Below are 23,618 nucleotides of genomic sequence, written 5' to 3' on the forward strand. Positions count from 1 at the left end.
AGAACAAGTAACAAATAAACAAAATTAATGGCATAGATCGGTTTAATAGAGAGGTTTACGAAATTAATTTTAAGATTAACAGAAACAAAAATTACGAATGGTTTTTTTCTGAGTTTAAAAGCAAAGCTCGTTTTTCATAATCCACAATAAGCTTATATATTATCGCGTTAAATAATTGATTATAATTCATCTGAAAATTAAATAATTCATTTAACTAAGACAATTTTCATAAATTATTTTAATTTCATGTTTTTAATAAATATATTGGTAAATAAATCCTTAAATCAAATTTATTTTATTTACACAATTTCTTTAACTTTTCTGCGCATTGCAGATTCTAAATTATTGTTCAGTGTAATGAACTCGTTAACATTCTACCCTATGAGATCATATCAGGTTACCTGCTCACAATTTTAATAGCTACGGTACAAGTACACAATATTCCAACAGCAATTTAACATCCATCTAGATTTAACATCCATATAGCTTATAATGATTTTGGCAAAAAACCTTAATCTAACATATAACGACTTTTTTGAAAGTTACAGTTTTCTTTAACATAGGGGATCTGTTTTATGTATAAAATATAAATATAATCTTATATTTATAAAATAGTAATATTTAATATTTATAATATAATATATAAAATGTTATTTTTTTGCCGCAGTGTTTATCGATTCCAATTTTCCGGAACTATAAGTAAATTTGAATACTAAAAAAAATGACCTGATAAAAGAGGGGTTTCCATTGAAATTCCTCAAAGAACAGTACATGTATACACAACTTTTCATTTACATAAAATACTTTATGATTCAATTAAGTAAATAAATAAAACGTACTATTTAACTTTTAAAATTAGTTTTGCTTTATAATTCACTAAAATATATTTTTAAACTGTTATTAACAATAAATTAATATATCTATTTTTAATATTGATATCATGCAAAAAGGGATGGATAGGATTTAAGAAGAGATTTTATTTCAAAATATGATGAAAGTTAAGTATGTGGATGGTTGATGATGGGGTAGAAAAAGATGAATAAGTTATGATGGTAAAGAAGATACTAAATTTTACATGACACAAAAAAGAGAAAAAGAGAGAATACCTTAAACGAATGCCTAACTTAAAAGATCTGTGTAAAATCCTAAGCTAAAATATAATCTAAAAACGATGGCTTAATATTTTTGTCTATATTTAATTTGTGGGAATTTCGTATTCCTACAATATTCCAATTACTAATATTATAATTTACTAGATTATGTCAAATAATAGTTGTATCTATTCATACTTCACTTAAATAAACATAAACAAATGGAATAACAAACTAGAATCGTGTATGCAAGCTTTCAAGTGTTCTTATTCGAGTACATCTTTTATAAGAGATAAAATATTGATTATATTTTTTTAAATTCTATCCTAAACACGTCCAGACAGTTATGATAAAAAGATAAAATCTTATGTGTGAGTATGAAAGGTGCAGTATGCTACTGGACTTATACGAATCGTATTGAATTTTGAAATATAGGGCGCGATCGAGCGTCATAAGTAAATATTTATCTGTTGTAATACACATATTTTGAAAACGAAAAAGAAGGTTTCAATAGGAATAAAACTGCTCACTCTTGAGTTCTTTTTAAAGTAATTTATTAGTAGAAAAAATTGATGTACAAAAGAAAAATAAAATACGAATTTCATTGCCGGTATTGTTCATTTAATGACTACTTAATTGTTATAAATTTGGTAGTTTTATTTTAATTAATTAAACAAAAAACATTATGAAATATATTAAAAATAACAATTATTATTAAAGTCAAAAATACACTCGATCCTCAGAATAAATTCGTAATGCTTACGTTACCTAAGTTACTGATTATGAAATTAATAACAAGGCTTTTCGGCCTTTATTAACATGTGGTATTTACTGAAGAAACAGTTCATTTGTTCCAATATACGAGTAAACTTATAGTCATCTCTAAAAGGGTGATTATGGATATGGGTTGTTGTATTTGATGTGCCTATTAAGGCTGGATGTAAATTCAGTTTGAAAGAATAGTGATGTAAATATATTATGAAAAGCATGGCGAGGAAAACTGCAACATTTAAAACCAGAATTTGAATCTGAATTTATCCGTATAAAAGACGGAGACCACAGATATCGGCTGAACAGTGGAGTCGTTTATAAAAAAAATCTATAATAAAATATGTGGAATTCAAGGTTGAATGTATATAATCGATAGTCGAAAGAAAATAATTTTTGATAAAAATAGGAAATTCATTCATTCAAGTACTTTTACTTTAAATAAAGTTGAACGGTAAACATTTATTTGAATTCAGCCAGAAAAATAGAAAAGAAATACTTTACTTTACTTTTACTTTTTCTGCTTTTACTTTAAAATGTTTAGTTTTATTAATTTTTATATTAATAAATTTTAGTGTTTATATTAAACTTTTCTAACGGAAAAGGGGGCATTAATCACTAGATGCAATAATTGCCTGCAATAGTTAATTGGAAGTAGGACATTTCTGTATATTTGATTTACGTTTTACGAATTTTTTGTATAGTCTTCATTTTAAAGTAATTATTTTCTATAACATGTAAATTATTTAGGATAGATTTTTTTATTTATTCCTTATTTATTTTCTTCTTATTTTGTAGTCTTCATAGATTTCTTGGGACCATGATTTCCATTGTCAGCCTCTTCCATCCATCTCTATCACACGCCTTCATCAACCAGTCACCTTTGTGGCCTGATTTTCTGATAATTTCTCTCACCCCCACCTACGTTTTTTGTGTACATACTTACGCATGTACACACATTCATTTATCTAGAAGAACTAGTTTGAGCCTGAAAGTAATGATTTACAAAAATAAACTTGATATCTTATTTTTGACATGATTGCCGTACTTTCTTCTTTAATATAGCTCTAAATATTAACGTGTAATATTAGCTTTCAATATTCTAGCATATGTTCTTTGCTGAGGGAGTTCGGCTCCAGCAGATGGCTGGATCAGAACGTTCTAATGACGCATTGAAGACCCTCGCCAAGTGACGTGACTGAAGACTAGCCCCCCTTAATGCAGCTTGAAGCTGATCTCCGGACGGGGTTCTTCTTGGATCATTGAGACATCACGAGTTCCCGGTTGCCAGGTGACTCTCCCTAAGAGGGCTACCTTTCCCTTCCCTATCACCTAGTCTGGGTCCGGGTATGCATCCCACGCATACCCCCCCTGAACTGTGCGCCCACCTCACAAACCTCGAGGGTCATCAGAACGTCCTGATCCAGCCATCTGCTGGACCCGAACACACTCAGCAAAGAGGCTGCCTCCCTGGACCTGCAAGTGTCCACGATTCGACCCCTGGTGACAGAATCTTTTTCGCCAGTTTCCCCCGAAAATGTTATTTTTTCTAACTCACATTAGTGGAGTTTGACATCCACACAGTATAGTTTCACTAGCTTCAGTCAGTCGAAGGTATATGTCATTTCCCTTCAGTGAGATGAGGTATAACACCTCACCTATATGTGTAGCAAGATTTATTTACCAACACAATTCAGTATACATACAATCAAGTCACTTAATATTACAAAATGGATGAAATACAATTGTTAAATAAATTAAATTTATTATACATTTTTATACTAATACAGCTCTATTAGTAAGTCATACTACAACACATGTAGTCATACTACAACACATGTAGTAATGAGTAGCACAATAAAATATTATAATAACAGTACAATGTAATGATAATACAAATAATAATAAAACAACAGCAACATTAATAAACAATGCTAGGAACCTAGACCAGCCCAGACAGTAAATCTTAATTACTCGCCAACAAGCACGATACAACTTATAAGAAACATAACAATACATGATAAAAAATCAATAAACAAGATACAATACAATACATAACATCTTCATTACAAAGTATAAAGTGTAGGGGGCTCTTGTCCCTGATTCATACGTCTGCGCTTACCCATGAAGCATTTCTGACAGTGATCTTCATCTCGTCAAGATGTAACAGCGCATCATTTATGTATAATATATACAGCAACAAATTCCAATACGCATATGACAAAAAGTAATTATACAAAACATCAGTAACAAAATAGATAGGATTCTTAAAACTAGAACAAATCGAAGAACGTATAGATGTATATATTACCCAATTTTACACTAAACATAACAATAACACAAGTAATATGATAGAAAATGTTCAACAAGGTACGGTACAACATATACATTTCATAACAAAGTACCGGGGTCCTTGCTCCCAGTTTAAACATTAGTTCATAGACACGACACATGCTAGGTAGTGAGCTTCATTTCACCAAAATGCGACAGTACATTTTTATATACAATACAATTAGTAGTAGATCCAATAAACATACGGCAAATTACAAGATACAAGAAGATATGTCACGAGAATTAATATATAAAATTATAAAATACACATGGACGAAGTCAGTATTTACAATTCCGTCTACATATTTACAAATTAGAATTATATAAATGCAGTTAAACCGTTAAATAAACTATTAAAGAAAAACCTTTACCCGTCAGTGACAAAAAGATGATCGATAATTAAAATAAATATAAGAATGGATTATAAGTTAATAATACCGTAAACCTTTTAACATCACTATAACTGAGGACTGTCCGTGACAAACAGTATAAGTGCCGCAAAAAAAGGTAAAAATTTTCTTTGAAAACACTCCACGTACCCATGCCAACGCAGTAATAAACAGTAAAAGTTCCAATTCAATTTTACGTAGTTCTTGCTTCATCAAGAGATGGAGTTGAGTTGCTTTTTATCCAAGAGATGGAGGGAGTAGTACCAAAAACTGAACACAATAACATATAAAAGAAAAAATCCCACCTTAGTAGTCGCACAGTATTTCCTAGATCCAACACATGAAGTCGTTTTAACTGTCTAACATCCACGCTATTGTCCGTCCAGTAAGTTCACAACCAGATTGTGTTGATGGACGTTTAGCTCAAATGTTTATTTCGAACATATTCATTGAATTTCTTCGCGAACATATGGCATCCTCAGACTCTCAAGACTCTCGATGTTCATCACAAATCATGGCGCCTCCTTTATGTTGAGCAGTTTGATCTGAAACCGATGGTTAACGTCAATGTTGCTTCTGCGTGTTGTACCTCAAAGTTGTATACTGTAAGTCCACCTTATGGCCTTAAAAATACTTTATATAACAACAGTTTGTTAGACAATGATAATTGAGACCTCCGGTCTAAAACCAGTACATCAGCTTAATCATAATGTTCAATTTTTCTCTCACATAAGATTTCCAAATCAGACGTCGGTCCAGATGAAGATCTAGGTACTACACATAGATTCAGGTATACTCGTGGGGAGTATCCTCTCCTCATTGCACACCGTTAACATGATTTGATTTCACCGGATTAAATTTTACATTCAATTTTATTAGCCCCACGCTGATTAAATCCAAGTCTGAATGCAATTTAGTCGAGGCTAGCGTTGGGCAATCGTCGAGTACCAAAATCACTGTGTCATCAGCAAATAATGCAGCAGTGATATGGTCCGGACTAGGAAGATCTGCAGTGAAGATGAAGTACAAAATCCGTCTCAAAACTGAACCCAAGGAATTCCTGACCGAGTGTCAAAGAAGTTAGACAACTCCAGATTATAGACTTTAGCAGCCTTTACAATCATTGTTAAAATTAACAACATTAATTAAGGTTTCTTTAATAATAGTAAAAATTGACCGATACTTGAAAAGTACCTGGGATTTATTACAACAATGTTTATTTCTTGTAACAACATTTATTTTCATTTTAATGAAATTCAAATTCTATATTGTAAATCTTCGTAAACCATTCATATGTAGTCTAGTCCAATGGTAAGTGGACTAGACTACACTAGAACACTAGTATATTCCATGTAAGTGGTCTAGTCCGGTGGTTTTTATATTCTATTCCCTAATAATCTGGACTTTCTCATATAAATGTACATCTAAAAATAATTACGGAAAAAATTCTTACGTTCTTTTAAAGAGATCATTCTGTAAGATAACCCCTTCTCTTGGGTTTCAGTAGCGTAAAGGTCCTGTAATCTTTTGTCTTTCTTCATTACAATTATTCATAATTTCGCGGCAGAATAGTAGTTTTTAATCCCATTCTAAAATTACGGTTTTTGAATCTCGGATAAGCCGGCCATTTATTCATACGCTATAAAATGTATATTTCATCTTAATCACCAAATGGAGAAACTTCCTGGACGTTAGTTTGTATTTGCTATAAATAAATAAACAAATTATCCTGAAAATCTTTTGTTGTCAAAGAATAAATAAATACTTTTTTTTAAATCTATTAAGTTCAAGCTACCTTTATTAATACGATTCAAAGACCAAATAACAGTATTCAAATAATTAATATTACAAACAGTAACCTACATATATGACGGAAAATTTCAAACTGATCAATTTTTTCAGGTGTTTTAGATTTATATCACCTTTTTTGATTTTTTAGGTTCACAAATATTTTTTCCTTCAATGACTACAGAGCTAAACCAAGCAAAACGGCAAAATTTCAACAGTTATCAACCGCAAGTACACAGACTGTCGAAGATGATCTTAGGTCTAGGAAATTGTGGAGTTAGAATAATTCATTTATAGAGGTAGAAGAAGAATTGCTAACATTTACAGAAAACAAAATGCAGCGGTAATAAAAGAAGAGCATAAGAATGAAGCCGTAATAACAAAAACTGTCTGATATTAGTCAAAAACGAGGGGTATTATAACAAAAACAGTCTGATATTAATAATAGATAATTTCAATTAGTGTGAAATTTGTTAAAGAATAACAGAGAAACATTTTCTTAGACTGACTAAAAAAGCTAAAAAATACTAGTTCTCAGATTCAAAATGTTACGATAAATTATTAGGAATGAAAGTTAATATTTGTTAATCATTCAGCATGTAGATTAGCCAGTGATTTGCGAAAGAATTTTTACTTTTCTGAATAACGTATGGGTTGTTTCCCATTTGTTGTTCTATAGTTGTTAAGAGTTTTCTTTTCCATACTGCAGGATATATAAAAAAATCCTTCATATTATCATCATACAACCATTATATGCTTTTGTGCACCAATTGCAGTAGCTAATTTGAAGTACATTTTACAAGAACTCAAAGCGTACTTTAATCTAAAACACAAGAACAACATTCCAAAATAAAGATAAAAATCAATACAACAAACATATGTTTAATAATATATGTTCCTATCGCATCAAAGAACTGTAATTTACCGTATTTTATTTCTTTCCCACTTCATTGAATTAATCTGAAAAATATCACTGATAAATTATGATAAAATTAGAATTTTTTTCCAGAATAACACAAATTTAAATAGAGAAATTTGTTTCAACTTGAAACAAACTTACAAAAAGTAAATCCATCTTAATACTGTAATACAACGGATACTTTATAACTCGCTGTGTACATACGAAAAATTTCTATTAATATCATGATTAAAGTTTACCAGTTTCGAAAATATTTCTTATAATATCTCTCATGTTAATATTTTATGCATGTACAAAACAAAACCTTTCTGTAAAAATATAAAAGCTTAAACTTCGGCTCCTCCTCTATGAATCATGAGACCTTGCCGTTGGTGAGGGGGCTTGAGTGCTCAGGGATACAGAGTAGCTGGACCGAAGGTGCAACCATATCGGAGAGGTATCTGTTGAGAGACAGACTAAGGAATGATTCCTGAAAGAGGGCAGCAGCTCTTTCAGTAGTTGTTAGGGGCGTGAGTCACAATGACTTAAACGGCCGTATCAACATCACTCAGTCCTCTGAGTACTGCGCAGCTGAAAGCAATGGAAAACTACAGCTGCTTTTTTTCCAAGAAAATGTGGCTCTCTGCGTTATCACATAGCAATAATGGAGGCGCCTTCCTTGGTAAAATATTCCGGAGGTAAAATAGTCCCCCGTTCGGATCTCCGGGTGGGGACTGCTAAGGAAGGGGTCACCAGAAAATTAAAAAATAACATTCTACGAGTCGGAGCGTGGAATGTTAGAAGCTTAAAAAAGGTTGGTAGGCTAGAAAATTTAAAAAGGGAAATGGATAGGGTGAATGTGGATATAGTAGGAATTAGTGAGGTTAGGTGGGAAGAGGAAGGTGACTTTTGGTCAGGTGATTTTAGAGTAATTAACTCAGCGTCAAATAATGGGGAGGCAGGAGTAGGTTTCGTGATGAACACGAAGATAGGGAGGAGAGTGTAGTATTTCAAGACGCATAGCAATAGAATCATTGTAATAAGGATAAAATCAAAACCTAAACCGACAACGATTGTAAACGTTTATATGCCTACAAGCGCCCATGATGATGATGAGGTAGAGTGTGTATACGAAGAGATTGATGAAGCAATTAAACACGTAAAAGGAGATGAAAATTTAATAATAGTTGGAGATTGGAATGCAAGCATTGGAAAAGGCAAGGAAGGAAATATAGTGGGTGAATACGGGCTGGGCAGAAGGAATGGAAGAGGGGACCGACTTATAGAGTTTTGCACGAAGTATAATTTATTAATTGCAAACACCCAATTTAAAAATCATAATAGAAGAATATACACTTGGAAAAAGCCAGGCGATACTGCAAGGTATCAGATAGATTATATCATGGTTAAGCAAAGATTTAGAAATCAACTCGTTGACTGCAAAACTTACCCTGGAGCAGACATTGATAGCGACCATAATTTGGTGATAATGAAATGTAGATTGGGGTTTAAAAACCTGAAGAAAAGTTGTCGGATGAATCAGTGGAATTTAGAGAAGCTTGAGGAAGAGGAGGTAAAGAAGATTTTTGAGGAGGACATCGCAAGAGGTCTGAGTAAAAAAGATAAGGTAGAAAATGTAGAAGAAGAATGGGAGAATGTTAAAAAGGAAATTCTTAAATCAGCAGAAGCAAACTTAGGCAGAATAAAGAGAACTGGTAGAAAACCTTGGGTTTCAGACGATATATTGCAGCTGATGGATGAACGTAGAAAATATAAGAATGCTAATGATGAAGAAAGTAAAAGGAACTATCGGCAATTAAGAAATGCTATAAATAGGAAGTGCAAACTGGCGAAAGAAGAGTGGATTAAAGAAAAGTGTTCAGAAGTGGAAAGAGAAATGAACATTGGTAAAATAGACGGAGCATACAGGAAAGTTAAGGAAAATTTTGGGGTACATAAATTAAAATCTAATAATGTGTTAAACAAAGATGGTACACCAATATATAATACGAAAGGTAAAGTCGACAGATGGGTGGAATATATTGAAGAGTTATACGGAGGAAATGAATTAGAAAATGGTTTTATAGAGGAAGAAGAGGAAGTTGAGGAGGATGAAATGGGAGAAACAATACTGAGATCTGAATTTAAGAGAGCATTAAAAGATTTAAATGGCAGAAAGGCTCCTGGAATAGACGGAATACCTATAGAATTACTGCGCAGTGCAGGTGAGGAAGCGATTGATAGATTATACAAACTGGTGTGTAATATTTATGAAAAAGGGGAATTTCCGTCAGACTTCAAAAAAAGTGTTATAGTTATGATACCAAAGAAAGCAGGGGCAGATAAATGTGAAGAATATAGAACAATTAGTTTAACTATTCATGCATCAAAAATCTTAACTAGAGTTTTATACAGAAGAATTGAGAGGAGAGTGGAAGAAGTGTTAGGAGAAGACCAATTTGGTTTCAGGAAAAGTATAGGGACAAGGGAAGCAATTTTAGGCCTCAGATTAATAGTAGAAGGAAGATTAAAGAAAAACAAACCAACATACTTGGCGTTTATAGACCTAGAAAAGGCTTTCGATAACGTAGATTGGAATAAAATGTTCAGCATTTAAAAAAAATTAGGGTTCAAATACAGAGATAGAAGAACAATTGCTAACATGTACAGGAACCAAACAGCAACAATAACAATTGAAGAACATAAGAAAGAAGCCCTAATAAGAAAGGGAGTCCGACAAGGATGTTCCCTATCTCCGTTACTTTTTAATCTTTACATGGAACTAGCACTTAATGATGTTAAAGAACAATTTAGATTCGGAGTAACAGTACAAGGTGAAAAGATAAAGATGCTACGATTTGCTGATGATATAGTAATTCTAGCCGAGAGTAAAAAGGATTTAGAAGAAACAATGAACGGCATAGATGAAGTCCTACGCAAGAACTATCGCATGAAAATAAACAAGAACAAAACAAAAGTAATGAAATGTAGTAGAAATAACAAAGATGGACCACTGAATGTGAAAATAGGAGGAGAAAAGATTATGGAGGTAGAAGAATTTTGTTATTTGGGAAGTAAAATTACTAAAGATGGACGAAGCAGGAGCGATATAAAATGCCGAATAGCACAAGCTAAACGAGCCTTCAGTAAGAAATATAATTTGTTTACATCAAAAATTAATTTAAATGTCAGGAAAAGATTTTTGAAAGTGTATGTTTGGAGTGTCGCTTTATATGGAAGTGAAACTTGGACAATCGGAGTATCTGAGAAGAAAAGATTAGAAGCTTTTGAAATGTGGTGCTATAGGAGAATGTTAAAAATCAGATGGGTGGATAAAGTGACAAATAAAGAGGAAGTTAAAAGAAGAGACAGACTTATAGGCCACATACTAAGGCATCCTGGAATAGTCGCTTTATTATTGGAAGGACAGGTAGAAGGGAAAAATTGTGTAGGCAGGCCACGTTTGGAGTATGTAAAACAAATTGTTGGGGATGTAGGATGTAGAGGGTATACTGAAATGAAACGACTACCACTAGATAGGGAATCTTGGAGAGCTGCATCAAACCAGTCAAATGACTGAAGACAAAAAAAAAAAAAAAAAAAAAAACTTCGGCTCTCTATTATTCAAATTTACAATTAATCAGAAAATAATAACGAAATTTGATTTTACAATATCTCGAATAGCATAGTTTAAAAATCTTGTTTCACGTGCTAGTTCAATAATAACACGTTAATTAACAAAATTAGACCATCGTCAATTTTAGTTTCAGTTTCGAGAAAAAGTTATCAATTTCGTCCCAGAGCCAGAATGATATTTCAAATACAATTATACTGCAATATCTTTTAGGCATCCATTTATTAGCTGAAAGCGAAACAGATAGAAAAATTTTAATGCATGGGGTAAAGATATTTTCTCCGTAGCTTATACGTATGATCGTAAAATACACATAACTTTATATACACGTAACATATAAAATTCCATCACATTTTTTTTTGTTAAACGGATGTTACTTCTCTTTAATCCATTTTGGTAGTAAGTAAAGGTGATTTTGATCGTAAACGAAAAAAGGAGAAATTACTAAATGACTCGTAGGAATGTCAATATAAATTATGTAAAGATATTAAAAAATTGATTATTAAAATCCTCAGGGATCACGAGTCAAGAAAAGTTGTTCTTTAACCTTTTTTTATAATTTTTTAGGATCCTTCACGTGATATGTCAAGATTTTGCCTTAAACGTTTTTAGTAATATGGTAATGAAAGTGTAATATTCCATTCTCATTTTAATAGCTTAGAGAGGTCCTAAAAACATTTTCGTAGCGAATATCTGCAACACATAATAAAATTTTTGCTAACTTTCAGTCTAAGAATGAAATGACTAAAGAAAAACGTCGAAGAAAGAATGGATTATTTCGCAAATAATAAAGAAAAAAATATACGCCTAAAGAATATTGAAATATTTATTTTTACCTTTAAAACATTTATTTTGTTATCCCATTGATTTCACTAAACATGATGATTATGAAGCGATCCAGAACTTTCATATACTTAATACTTCACTATTTAATCACACCATTTATTGATTAATTTTTAATATTTGAATGTATCAGATTTCTGCCAAGGTAACATCGACCATTAAAATTTAATTTTTCTTAAATTACAAAAAAAAAAAATGATTTACAAATGAAACTAATGTATTGCTCAGAAATAAAATGTTAAAAGTTTGATCATTTACATTAAGAATCTTGTATAAAAGGAGTTTGCATTGTATAAATAAATAATATTGTCTGTTAAAAATGTAGCACATTCTTTTGAATTTAATAATAAGAGTTTTTCTTTTGTTAACCTCTGTTGTTGTTAGCCTCTCTCCATGTGCATGTCATAGTTATTATTACTTTCAACATAAATATAATTTTACTCAATTATTTACGCATTTCAAATTGTAAAATGGTAATTATGGATTTCCGAATTTCCAGCTTTACTAATATTTAAATCAGTAACGTTCACGTAATTAGATTATTTTATTTTACTTTTATTTATTTACATAAATGTTTGCTAAACTTAATAAAGGTTAAATATGAATATAACAGTTAATTTTAATGTCTACAGTCTGCCAGTTTATCGAACAGATTAATATGGTTGATTGACTTCATTGTACAATGTATAAAACATAAATTAAAACAAAAAAAAAACAGTATAATTTCGTTTGGAAATTATTGTTAAATAACTTCCAACCTTACTGATTATTACAAATTCCAGTCAAATTTAAAACATAATGAATCTTGCTCATTCATTGAGTCAATGTTATGTTTTTATATTATCATTACATAATCCTTTTAATTGTAAAATTTACAACGCAATACAAAAAAAAGTTTTCCAAACGTGAATTGCCTTTTAATATTTACTTTATTCACCGGAACCACAATTGCTTACTAAATTTTATACTACCTATATGTTACCTATATCACTACAAATAATAGAAAAAGATAATTTAAAATAATGTTGTAAACTTTACTAATAATATTTATGAGTTAATTTTTTTTCGTGAAAAAAAGGATTATAATCTTTTTTGTATTTCTTTTTTTTGTTTTCCTAATGTGTACGTTGCAATCTTCTATTCAATTACTGAAATATAAGAAACTCCTTTATGACTGAAGAGATGAGTATATGTGACTTGTAAATGGGTGTAGTGTTGTACAGATTCAGGTCGACCATTCCTCTATGATGGTAATGCTACTGAGAAGAGCACAATGGGAGCTGTATTGAGGGCTTTAAGGAAGATTATTCCTCAGGCTGGTAATTTAGTATTTGTCGTCCCCAATAATAATATTGGACACTATATGAAGAAATTAATATCTTATTTGTGGAGAGACGAGGAAGTAGCGGTTAAAGTGCTTACGATCCCAGTTGAAGGTAAAGCTATACAAGGCAAGTCTGGACAAGCCCATATTAAAAAGTCGACACCACCGGCAGTTGACAGTCGTACTGTGGTTATCAAAGCAGCTGGAAAATCCTATTCTGATTTACTTAAAAGGATGAAGTCTGCAGTAAGTAGCGAAGACGCAAAAGAGGTCATCTCCTTACGTAAGGGCAGGAATGAAGAACTCCACGTGTGAATTCAGGGAGCGCAGAATGCTGCTGAGTTTACAAGTAACCTACGAGATAAGGCGGCAGATTTGCATGTTGACCTGCGTACAAGAGCGGGAAGGCGCACAATAGTTCACATCAGAGATGTAGAATGTGACACCATTGAGACCGAAATTTTTTCTGCAATTACTGCAAGAGTAGGTACTGATGAGGACATCAAGATATCGTCAATTAGAAAAGGGTACGCCGAGACCCAAAATGTTACAGTTATCACCTCGTATAGGGCTGCCTGCAAGCTGGTGGAACAAAGGTTGAGGATTGGCTGGGTAAATTGTCGGGCATATATTAGGGAATCAGAGGAAAAGTGCTTCAGATGCTGGAATATTGGACATCGTAAACATGAGTGCAAGGGCCCTGACAGAATGGATCTCTGCTTCAATTGTGAAGGCAGAGACCACAAGATTGCTGAATGCCGGGAGCATAGTAGCTGCCTGGACTGTGGGAGCCAAGAACACCCCACCGGAGGCTGGGGGTGCTCAAAACATTTAAATGCTTAGGGTGATAATGGTTAACGCAAACAGAAGCACCATGTCTCATGATTTGGTTAGTGAACTGGTCATAGAGGAGAGGGCTGATTTACTGATAATCACGGAGCAGAACAAGTACCTTGTTGCTAGATCAAGCTGGATGGTGGATACAAATGGTGACGTGGCAATTATGGATGTAAGTGGCAGGATAGCATGAAGATTGACGTCCAGATCTGGAGGCATGTTGGCGGTGGAGTCGGATTCAACACTAGCGATTGGTGCCTATGTGTCTCCAAACTGTGACATACATGAATTTACTAGAAGACTAGACATAATACAAGGAGTAGTAAATAACGCTAGGAAGAAAGTCATTATTCTAGGTGATTTCAATAGTAAAGCGATTGCAGCAGGGAGCGCATACACCAATCGCAGAGGTGAGATCCTTACGGATATGATGGGGCAATTAGCTGTCATTGTGTAAATGATGGAACCCCTACATATGAGGCGAGAGGACACTCGTCAGTCTTGGACTTAACAATCATAGACGATAGATGGAGTAGGGAACACTGGGACTGGCGAGTGTTACCACATGATGTGGCGAGTGATCATCATGCCACTATGATTACCATAAAAGGCTCAGACTATGTGACTAGAGACAAAATGCCCTATAGTAGTTTTACAAAGGAACAGATCGAGATCATAATCGATAGAACGGCCGAACGGATTATCAACATAGAGAATCTGACACCAGTTGCCCTGACTAACGTTATAAGACAAGAAATGGGCAGAGTAGCTCACAGAAGAGCCAGTAGACACTCAGTGTATTGGTGGAATATGGAGATTGAAACACTGAGAGGGCTCCTACAATCGCGCAGAAGAAGGAAGCAGAGACTCAGAATGCGAGGCGGACAGGAGTACGAGGAGGCATCTCTGGCTTATAAAGAGACCAGACGGGCCTTAAACCAGACGGGCCAGACGGGCCTATTCGTATGTCTTTTAGGAAGGATTTTAGACCGTCCGGCCATCCAAATTGGAAACCAACAAATAACAGAGGTCGAAAAGATTATATACCTGGGTGTGTCTCATGAGAGGAATTGCCGGTTCACCCAGCATATAATAGACATATGTGCCAAAGGTGAATAGATGACTAAGAATTTGAATATAATAATGTCTTCGCAGAGAGCTCCAAGACCCACTAAGCGGATGGCGATAGCGTCCACAGTGACATCTATGATGTTATATGCAGTACCAGTGTGGTGGCACTCAGTCAGGGTTAAAAGAAATTTGAACAGACTGGTTAGTACTCATAGGAGGCTGTTGCTGGGGGTTGTTTCAGCTTACAGGACGGTCTCCTATGAGGCGTTGTGCGTGTTGTCTAGGGTGCCACCAATAGACTTAATGGCCCTAAATAGAATCGAGAGGGCGCAAGGCCTCGAAGCAAATGAAGCAAAAGATAGACTTAGACATAGATGGCAAAATAGATGGCAGGAGGATGGACCAGCCAGACGCACGAAGGAGCTGATTCCAGATCTTACACTATGGTTAGACAGGGAACATGGTGAGTTAAATTATCATATCACGCAATTTTTTACAGGTCATGGCAATTTCAATGACTACCTCCATCGTTTTGGAAGAAGGCCAGGTCCAGAATGTATGTACTGTGAGAGAATTGACAATGCAGAACACACATTTTTCTGCTGCGAGAGGTGGGCAATTAAAAGGAGGAACTGTGGCATAATAGGTATGAGCCCAGCAGAGGTCCTAGAGCACATGTTGAGGAGCGAAATAAACTGGAAGAAGGTTACGGAATTTATAGTAGCAGTATTAACAGAGAAGTTACTAGTGTAGAATAGGGTAGGGTGGACAGCCGCAGTGGTGAGAGACGGCACGCTGAGGTGTGTCGTTCTCAATGATCCACTGATGACTCCAAGTGTTTAGATAGGTTCCGATGAAGAAGAAGAGCAAGAAAAGACCCGGTGCCACGTTACGGCTATTTGAGGTATGTCGTGGTTTCCAAATGGGCAAACAGAAAATCACTCAAAAGAGCTGACACCGGTGAGCCGACCTGCCATGCCGGACGTTCAGCCGGTAGGCGGAGAGGCTCGTTAGAGTTTACCAGACACTCCCCTGGGTGGCGCAATACCAACCAGTCGGACCGGCCCAGGGGAGTAGAGTGGGAAAAAAAAAAAAAAGGTCGACCATTCCTGAGACATGTGGTTAATTAAACCCCAACCACAGTGATAGTCGGTATCTACTCTTTAGTATTCAAATCCGAATAAAACCATTAACTATTAGTCGGATTTCAACATCAGAACCTTCGAATTTGAAAAAAGTAGTTAAAGATGTATTTGCGATGATTAACTACTAGTCTATCCTGATGGATTGTGTTATTACAGAATAATATTTTAGCACTAAATGATAGTATAGCTATGAATAAATAAATATAAAAAGGCGAATTAAAACAGGAAACAGTGAATTAAAATATAAGAATAATGAATGAATGATGTCTTATAGAAAATTACAATTAATATAACTTTAGTATATATCAGAATGATATATTTAAATGCATCACGAATAATACTTCATTAAATAAAACGAAGTTAATTCTAATTAACGAGTAAAATAAAACAATAAAATAAATACATTTCATTTCTCTTATTTCATGTTTTATCTACTTTTATAATGTGAAGAAATTTTTCGCTTCAGGAATTGTCTTGGGGGAATAATAATAATTCTTACGTGCTTAAATAATTAATTTAAGTACAATTAAGTTAAAATGTTATTATATTTAATTTCTTTTAATGAGGAGCAACTCACGGTGATTTTCACATAGAAGATATAGTCTAATGACGTAGTTAGATTATATTTTAATTAATTTTTTCGTTACAAATTTAAAAAAGAATCTTATTTCTATTTCCTGTTTATTATACATCATAAATCAACCCTAAATGGAACCAAAAACATAGCCAAAATTTATCAAAAACAGTCCTTAGGAATTTCATGAAATATAAATATGCATATTTTAATGAAATTAAAAAAAAAATTGTACAATTTGTTTTTTTACTTCAAGAAATTTGTAAAGATTTATTAAAAAATATTATACCCTTATTTTTAAAATGATTGACTGATTTTCACTAGTTTAGGACCCAAATCAAATTTCCGCAGGGAAAAGCAAGCACTAAGTTCCGTGTCACATCAAACTGTTTTAAATGATTTACAATCATTCAACGGATTCCATCCGTTTTATTATTTCCTAAATACATGAAACAGAATGCGTGCCTGGCTTCATGTTCTAATTCACAAAGACATTTTCACGATGTCTTATTTTGTCTTTCATGAATTAGCCTGAAAGTCCACGGTACAGACAGATACAATATCGAATCTACATTATATTAAAATGTTAAATAAATATTGAGATCTTTATATATGTAAATTAAATTGTTTTACAAAATTAGGCATTGTAAACCAGTATTAATTAAATTAGATATTATTTATTTTCACTTTTATGCTTGGATTTCGTATTTAGATAGAATATTTATATTTTAAATACTGTATTTATTAAACAAACAAATTAACTCTATTTTTTCCCGGAAATGGTTATAGCGTTGAATAGAACTATGAGTTCTATCATAATCCAGAAGACTTTGGAATATCTTAATTGGTAATTAATGTTGCTCTGTGTTCGTTCTATAAAATGTTCAGCATTTTAAAAAAATTAGGGTTCAAATACAGAGATAGAAGAACAATTGCTAACATGTACAGGAACCAAACAGCAACAGTAATAATCGAAGAACATAAGAAAGAAGCCGTAATAAGAAAGGAAGTCCGACAAGATTATGGAGGTAGAAGAATTTTGTTATTTGGGAAGTAGAATTACTAAAGATGGACGAAGCAGGAGCGATATAAAATGCCTAATAGCACAAGCGAAACGAGCCTTCAGTAAGAAATATAATTTTTTTACATCAAAAATTAATTTAAATGTCAGGAAAAGATTTTTGAAAGTGTATGTTTGGATTCTCGCTTTATAAGGAAGTGAAACTTGGACAATCGGAGTATCTGAGAAGAAAAGATTAGAAGCTTTTGAAATGTGGTGCTATAGGAGAATGTTAAAAATCAGATGGGTGGATAAAGTGACAAATGAAGAGGTATTGCGGTAAATAGATGAAGAAAGAAGCATTTGGAAAAATATCGTTAAAAGAAGAGACAGACTTACAGGCCACATACTAAGGCATCCTGGAATAGTCGCTTTAATATTGTAAGGACAGGTAGAAGGAAAAAATTGTGTAGGCAGGCCACGTTTGGAATATGTAAAACAAATTGTTAGGGAAGTAGGATGTAGAGGGTATACTGAAATGAAACGACTAGCACTAGATAGGGAATCTTGGAGAGCTGCATCAAACCAGTCAAATGACTGAAGACAAAAAAAAAGTGTTCGTTCATGAAGGTGGGTTTTATTTTAAAGGCAACAGAAACGAGAAAACAACATATAACAAATGCTGGTAAGGCGTTTTTCGATTTATTGGCATTCTTCACTGAGCAAATAACGTAATCTCTTCAAAATTCCAATCGCTGAGATACATTAAATATCATATTTCATTTCGTAATTGAATGTTTTTTGTTAGAAAATACTGCCATTTTATTTATAAAAATATTTTATCTTTAAATAAGAATATATATTTTTTTTTATATTTCAATATCTTCCGAACGCTGTACGGAATAGAATAAAAAGTATACTTAACATCACAAATATAAAAGAACCTTGGTACAAAATTTATTTCATGAAAATTTATTTAAAAGATGTATTATTTGTAGAAAAAGATTTGTACAAAAGAAAGTTTCCATTTTTATATTTTCCAATAATCAAAAATCGAATTCTTCCTTTCAGTAATCGAATACCTGAATCAAACAGAAAATTGAACGCATCAATTGGGAATGAACCCCTGAGGAACTAAATCGTTTACTTGACATCGCCTGATATGTTATTATAAACTGATATTATCTAAACTCCATACCCAGAAATACATTTCTTTTGTTATAAAAAATACAAAATAAAATAAATAACAAATATCGAATACTAATAATAACGTATGTACTATTTTAAATTAAAATGATTAATATAAACGTAACATAAGTTTGTAGTATTATTTATTTACATTAAAATAATGTTAAAATTATAAATTATATGTTGGATACGTTTATTTACTATTTTCCTTTCAACGAATTTTTTTCTTGTAATATTATTATTGTTGAATAATAAATTATAATTAATAACAGTTTAAGATTTTACGTTCTTTAAAATCTATAAATTTTTATGAAAAATGGGTGAAATATAAGAAACTTTTCAAGAAAATAAATATATGTTAAGCTCATTCAGATATTTTCAATCAATTTTTATAATAATATACTATTTTTTTGTAATTATATTTCTTAAGAATCAAACGAATTATTTTCATGTAGTGTATTTATTTAAAAAAAAAATCTTTTATTAAATTCTATTTGCTTTAAAAAAAATTATTGAAACATAAAAATACTATAAAAATCAAAGTTCATAACGCTAGTTTTATCCAGATATAAACTAAAATAATATTTAATGCGACTTCGGATGTATTATATGTTCATCCGCGAGAAAGTCGTATTTTCGAAAGTTAGACGTAATACACCACAGCGGAATAAGATATGCCACAGGCGCTTTTCGTAGAAGTCCGGCGACTAGTCTAATGTTGGAAGACGGAATAATTCTACAAAATTATAGAAGAGAGATCCTATTGCTAAAATATGCGGCAAATATATGAGCCTTTCCTACCCATATTAATAATTAAATATTCAACAATCATCCTTTGACTGTATTATACGAAAGTCGTGTTACTTATTCCAGAACAGCAGGAATAAGGTACCACGAATTAACAAAAAAATATGATATTGCTTTACCAGAGACGTTAGAAATCTCTACACGAGAAATACCACCATGGCTCTTACCGGCGGTAAATACAAGACTGGATCTCTCCTGTGGAAAAATAAAAAAGAAATCAGAAGTAGTCATCCAACAGATATTTTTATCAACCATAAGGGCTTATGAAAAATATATTAAAATTTATACTGACTGTTCAAAAACCGAACACGGTGATGGATGCTCTATATATATATATAAGTGGAGAAGCCGATTCTTGGAAACTGTCAGATATGGCAAGTGTTTACACGGTAGAACATTTCGCCATACAGCAAGCTCTTCGCTACTCTGAACATTTCTGCGAAGAAAGAGTGCTTATATATTCCGATTCGTTAAGCGCACTTATTGCAATTGGGAAGAAGAATATTAGAACGTCCTTATCGCCAATATCTTGTCCATCTTGTACGTTTTAAATGGACAAGGGCAGCGATGTATATTTGTATGGACTCCAGGGCACGCTGGTATTGCAGGAAATGAAAGCGCAGACGAAGCTGTCAGAAAGGTAACAATCTGTAATAACCTGGATAGAAGAATTCCAGTACGAGTGGTAGATGTTAAAAATTGTCTAATACAATAAGAAATAGGCGGAGTAATGATTGGAAAAGATCGAGTACCAAACTAAATGCAGTTAAAACTTGTCCATGTAAATGGAAGATCGACGTGAAGCTGACTAGCCGAGAACAGGTGGCGGTGACCAGACCTAAAATCGGTCACACGCGAATAACAAATTCATATTTATTAACCAGCGAAGAAAGATTAATGTGTGGTGTTTGTAATAAAGCACTTACAGCCAATCATCTAATGGAAATGTGTACCATATATGAGGACCATAGATGAGCACAATTAATATGAGTAACATATAATGAGCATTATAATTTATGAAAATATATTCTTTAAAAATAACAGAACAAATTATTTTATTTACAACTAAGAATGAACCAGTAAGGTTAATAGGCAGAATAAATACACTTGGTACCAAGGCGGTTTCTATTCAAACATATTTTTGGTCCTCCGACCGGAGATATTAAAGGTTCTAGAATTCAATACTTAATTTATGATTATATTGCTCATTATTTATGATTCTATAAATGTTCATGTTGCTCTTACACTCTTAGACAATCTATAGACTAGTTACTACACTACGTACATGCACACATGCATATAACATACATATACGCACAACATCGTATATAAAAACATTATTTACATGTAGTTCGTCAGTGGTATTAGTTGCTTACCAGCCACTGGATTCATTCTGATGGAGCACCACGAACAACACACTAGAATAAATCCTAGATCTATATGATTATAAGTACAAGAGATTATTTATTCATTTATTATATAGGTGCAAAATCACATTAGAGATTATTCATTCGTTTATTTTCAGCATGAAATACATTTATTTAGGTACAACACAATAGTAGAGATTATTTATTCAATCATTCGACATATTGATTGAGATTTTAACACATGAGAAATACACATGAGCTTTGTGACTATTACGAATTATATAATTACATAATCATTATTCTCCTAAAAGTGAAATGAGTACGAATTCAATTTTAAACCAAGTGTAGATTCATCAATTTAATTGTATTATTATATTTGACCGATATGCCCAGTTAAACTTTGTTTATTGTGCTGTATTATGTTATAATCTATGCATCATTGTATATTATATTATTTATCCATTGATTACATTATCAATTATATTGCTATATAACATATTGAGATTACAAATCAAGCATTATTATTATTTTCATATATTTACTACAACATTTCATTACATGTAAAAAAAATCATCATATGATTTTTGGCAGGCAGTATGTTCAGACTCATTTATCATTTCCTCCTTATTATTTTATAAATAAGGAACTTATACTTATATACTTAAAGTATATAAGTAATAGTAGTGCCATTAAAGTAGTTGTTATATAAAATAGTTGAACTTATACTTATATACTTAAAGTATATCAGTAATAGTAGTACCATTAAAATAGTAGTTACCATTCAGTTTCAACAGCTGATATTTTACATTGATAATGTAACAATGTAACTAAGTCTAATACTGTTTAGTCCAAATTTACACGTCATAAAGTTAACATGTACATACAGTAAATTACACATATTCTTCAACAATGTAATACAAATTAAATTAAAGTGTGAAACATATAATAATCATTATAACTTATGAGAGTATATATTCGTTAAATAAAACTTAACAATGTATTTTATTTACTACTAAATATGAACCAGTAAGGTTAATAAGCAGAACAAATAAACCTAACCAAGGTATGGCACCATGGCGGTTTTTATTCGAACATATGTCAAGCACTAGGCAGCTTCTTGCATGACTGAGGTCAAATGTTGAATCGGTCAAATGTTTCAATGGTACAAGTACAACCAGCTCGTTTTCTACCCAGTTTCATCATGAGTTCGAATTGATTCTCTTGTTATGGAATACAAGGGCTTTCCATTTCCTTACCATCATCTTACTAATGGTAAACAGGATAGGAATAATCATACATTGAATCAATAACTAACCTCATGTACAGTAATGAAATTCCTGAATTGATATAGATGTCCAACAAATCTGGGATCTTTGATGAATTCGACGGCTAGTAAGTAGGTTGCAACCCAGATAACACATTTTGGTGCATCTTAATGATGCAACCATTTAAATTCCTCCAGCAAACAAGATGCATTCATTTTGTTTTCAATATTTGGAAAAGTAAGTAGCTGATCCACAATTAACCTCTCCACTGCAGGGTTAAAAGGTATCCCGAAAATTTAATTAAAAACTGATAAAAAAATCTGATGTGAAAAATACATGACTTCCTTGTACGCCTATTAAATTACGTATAAGAATGTTTTTTTAAATGAAAAGTACATAAAATTTTATTTCATTAATAACTTTGATATTTTTTATTTTTTTTTGTTATTGAATATTATTATTCAGTGTAATTTTTTTTACAATGAGAAGTTAATAATTAATTATTAAAAAAATCAATATATATAAATTAAAAAAAATAGTTAAAAAAAAGGAATTTAAATCTGATTTGAAACGATAGCCTTCCCCTAAGATCCAAGTATTTCATTAATTAAAATTTTATTTGGCTATAACTCTGGAACCAATGAAAATAAGTAGCACTTATGACATATCGTTGAAAATCTCTCTTTGAGGGTTTATTTCTGCTGTTATGAAAAGTCCAAAATCCAGCTTTTTTTGGATTTTGGCTTTTTTGTACTCTTTTGGTTCAGTTGATTGCAATCAAAAGAGAAAAAAATAAATGAAAGGAAGCATGAAGAAAACATTTAGGAAATGAAAATTACTAATTATTTTATATTTTTTAAATGCTTGTTTTTTAGAATCATAATTATTATTTATTTTTCGGGATGTAAAAACAAATATTTTAATTGAGTTGTAACTTTCTACAATAAGAAATAAGCAATATTATAAAAATTAAATAATTTTTAAATAACATTTTAGATTTGCGATTGAAATATTTTATGTTAACTTTCTTATTTGCATATAAAAACGTCTATGGATGCAACAAATTACAAATTTTTATAATAACAATATATATTATAAAAAATTGTACCTTTTTAACACGAAGAGAACATGTAACTTAAATTAGTAGCAATAGTATGTACGCATTCATAGTGTGCACGTAAATATATATTGTGAGAACTTGGTATAATTGGTATGCCAAGAAATGTTATTTATTCGTCGCTTTAAAAACACAACTTTCATTAAACGTAACCTACACTTAAAAATAAAATATTAACATT

The 23,618-nt window shown here is 32.1% G+C and overlaps 1 long non-coding RNA gene across 1 annotated transcript in view; it reads right to left on the reverse strand.

The window, feature by feature from the left end:
• Positions 1 to 7,051: 7,051 nt before the first annotated feature.
• LOC142320255 (uncharacterized) overlaps positions 7,052 to 23,618 on the reverse strand; it is a 521,142-nt gene continuing 504,575 nt past the window's right edge. The window contains exon 3 of the long non-coding RNA XR_012755328.1: positions 7,052 to 7,190. This is a non-coding gene — a long non-coding RNA (uncharacterized LOC142320255). The remainder of the gene's footprint in view (positions 7,191 to 23,618) is intronic.

The sequence above is a fragment of the Lycorma delicatula genome, chromosome 2, assembly GCF_047948215.1.
Source record: "Lycorma delicatula isolate Av1 chromosome 2, ASM4794821v1, whole genome shotgun sequence".
NCBI classification, from domain to species: Eukaryota; Metazoa; Arthropoda; class Insecta; order Hemiptera; family Fulgoridae; genus Lycorma; species Lycorma delicatula.